Source organism: Dermacentor silvarum, chromosome 9 (genome assembly GCF_013339745.2).
Source record: "Dermacentor silvarum isolate Dsil-2018 chromosome 9, BIME_Dsil_1.4, whole genome shotgun sequence".
Lineage (NCBI taxonomy): Eukaryota > Metazoa > Arthropoda > Arachnida > Ixodida > Ixodidae > Dermacentor > Dermacentor silvarum.
In genome coordinates this window covers 145,181,743-145,185,378 of record NC_051162.1, presented here as the reverse complement: position 1 = coordinate 145,185,378, position 3,636 = coordinate 145,181,743, and positions in this window count along the sequence as shown.

Here is a 3,636-nt window from a genome sequence, read left to right as displayed (position 1 = left end):
GTATTGCTTGACAAACCGTCGGAGTCAGGGGCGAGGCATGGAACTGCACTCTGGTCGAGGAAACTGGCGCTGAGGCCGGTCTCGGTGCTTGTTTCGGAATCGCTGCACGATCTTCCTCCAGGCACGCTGTCAAACGTTGAATCAGATCGTCTCTTGACCCGGTAGCGTCGATTCCGCGGCGAATGAGCTCGGCTTGCAGAAACTCGGTGCTGAAGCATGCGACGGTGGCAGCGTCGACTTCGGCCCAATTCAATCCCGGCATGGCGCTTACTTGGTGGGAGCAGGGAGGTGGGAGCGGCGGCACGGCGTGAGCGAACGGCGAGGCGAGATTCTTTGTCGACTGCGCCAAATGTGAGGGCGAGGCTGGGGCGAAATGCTTGAGGCTGGGCATGAAGGCAGTATCGTCGACGCAGGTTGACGTCTTTATTAATGTTGGCAAGGCATACAGAACAATACAAGGGCTAGCGCGCGCCAGCGCGACTCAACACAACAGTCCTACATGGCAGCAGGGCAGACACACTCTCTAAGCTCAGCTCTCCAAGCTAAAGGCGGGAAAGCAGGGGAGAACGCCAGACAGGTGTTGCCATCTGTCGGGCGACTGGCGAAGTGGACGTGGGAGTCTCGGAGGCACCTCACAATGTAGATAGTTGCCCCGACACGGGAACGTGCGCGGGTTTGGTTTTCCACATTTGAGAGGTACTGTTTCCAGGAAGATCACAACTGTCTCTTGGGGATGTAGATAATTGCCCCGACACGGGAACATGCGCGGGTTTGGTTTCCCCCATTGACCTGTCGAATTCCTTGCCGATCATAACACCGCACACACCCGGCTACAGAACACTGCAGCAGCCAGGCCCACTGCATCAACTGTGGAGGCAACCACCCTGCCTGTACTCCTGCCTGCCCCAGATGGCAGGAGGAACACAAGGTGGCCACCATTCAGCACCTACGCCCAAGTTGCTGCTGGCCCGCGGGGACCAGCCCCCCCCCGGCACCCTAGTCTTCCCCGGCCCCCATACTGAAGGCACGAAAGCCAGCCACAGCTCCATCGTCCTACAGGCCTGTCTCTCTTACATCTGCGGTCTGCAAGGTCAGGGAGACCATGGTCCTGGTGCACCTGCAGTGGATCACCAGGGTGCTGGATTTCTTTCTGGAGCCGCCGCTGCACAGCTGACTCCATCGGCAACGTGTCCACACTGGAGCAGGCCAGGAGCGAAGGAGAGGCAGCCCTGCTGGTCCTCCTGGACGTGCAGTGTGCCTTAGACGGTCTGCCTCATCTGGTGGTGATGCACGCCCTCGATGCACTGGGAGTGTCGGTACACATGGAGCAATTCGTGCGTGCCTTCCTGACTGGTCGCTCATTCCGAGTGCGTGTGGGCACCGCACAGAGCTCCCCGCAACCGGTCAGGGCAGGGGGGCCTTAGGGATCTGTGTTGAGTCCTTTCCTTTTCAACGTGGCCCTGGCACGCCTGCCTTCATCCATCCCAAAGGGCCTGCGCTTCCCAGTGCATTGCTCAGTGTATGCAGACGACATCGCCCTGTGGACCAGCGGACCACGGCACAGCCTCCTTGCAGTCCGGACCTGTCTCCAGGAGGCCCTGGACGCCTCGGTGCACCACCTGGCTTCTGTGGGCCTCACGGTATCCTCTGCCAAGACAAAGGCTCTCCTGGTGCACCCTCGTTCGGCTACCCGACGGAGTGCTGCCCGTCTCAGCGTAGGTGGCTCCAGGATACCATGCATCTATGCATCTATGCAAATGTGCATCTTTTCCTACCCTCAACTTCTACTACTACTGCAGAAATGTGGGTTCTTACGGACCGTCGGTTTGAAGCTCTTCTCGTCGAGTCTGCATCGTATTCATTCGGGGTGTCGCTGATGCCGTAAGTGCCGACGTCTCGCGGTTCCGTCGACCTGACCGAGTACGTGGCTAGTGCCCCGGTATCCGCCGCTGACGTGCCAATTGCTTGGTTAGGCTTAACGAAGCGTTCTTCGCCCTCCGTCGACCTGCATGGTAACCCGGTGTCCTGGTGATTATCGGTCGATCTGGCTCGGCCGAGGAAGTGGGATTCTTGCGAAGAGGACCAGAACCACCGTGAGCATCAGCAGCCGGTCCCAGGAGCCTCGCCCGGACGTCTCCAAGGTCTACAGCCACGCCTGGGCCTTGCCAGCGTCACGAGCTTCCTGGCCGGGCTCTCCGCACTCCCATCGTCAGAGCATAGCTGACGAAGCGACCTTCCAGTCCAAGAGCCATGTCGATAATGCTGCTTCATTGCTTCTCCCTCGCGGATTACACGTCGGTTCGCGTGCCTCGAGCGCTTGCGCGGTTTTGAACGCTCCACGATCTTCTACTTCGTTCTCGTGTACCGCTGGCATCTGAGTCATGACAGCTATGTAAGCACTGTATAGGCAGAAACCAAATGACCTGCCAGCGTTGCAAAGGGCATCATAATACCGCCGACTGTGATGCATCTTCATTCAAATACCCCAACTATCTTGGCTCTCACAAAGCAACATCGAAGGATTGCCCCAAGATGCAGCCGGAAGTTCGTATTCTCCGAAAATGGCGAGAGACAAATTTTCTCGTAGAGCGGATGCTCACTTTGTTCGCCGAGGCAAACAACACTCGCGAAAGAAGCGCCACCCAGCCACTTCAGAACTCCATAGCGGGACGCAGGTGCCCCAACTACCTCTGGCTGTGCCGGCATGGAGAACGGCAACCATGCCTACTGCAAGTTTAGGGTCGCACAGATCACAGGGGGAATACTACTCACCCCTATAGTTGGCACAGTCTTTGCTGTCCTCGAGACCCTTGGGCATGACCCCCAGGAACACTCTACGTTCTGACATAGAGTGTTCCTCTATGTCAAGGACCAGATTCTAAGGCTAGTAACGCTGATGAACCTATATGCACGCAATTAGCCAAACAGAATGATAAGGAAAGCGTTGAGAAAATGCTGAAGCACCTCCTAGAATCAATGCGCGTGATCTTCTGCGGTTTCCCGACTCCGGCCGCTAGAAGCGCCGAGCAGGTCCTTGCCGTACTGTTGCTGTTTACATACTGTAAAGACCTTTCTTGGCACATGTGCTGCTCATGCAGGAATGCCCACACACAAGCACATTTTTCCTAGCACATTTTTGTGAAGTATAGATTGGATGAGTGAACCCAGCTATAAGGTCTAGAAAGCGGGTGACATTTTTGAATGACATTCCTGGACTTTTTTTTAATAACTATGAGAATGCTGAATTTGCTTTCATCGGTGTGCGTCGCTCTTCTATGTCATCATCATCGCTCCTCCAGCTTTTATGTCTTTATTCCCCCTCCTCCTGTGCAGAGTAGCAGGCTAGAGCACGCTAGCTCAGGCTGACCTCTCTACTTTCCTTCAAATACTCTCTCTTCTCTAATACCCATGCCCCACGGGCAAATGAACGCTTCAGCTAACGATGATTCCCAGTTTTCATCTAAGCACCACAGCCTACTTGAACTCAGCTGCAGAAATAATGGCCTAATAAGAATAGCAAAAGGTAATATTTACCAGTGAAAAGATACATGAACATTTATTTTCTCCACGAGTTTATATCAATGGTGAAAGATAAAGAATACTAGAGCACCCAACTCGAACAGGAAATTCTAATGC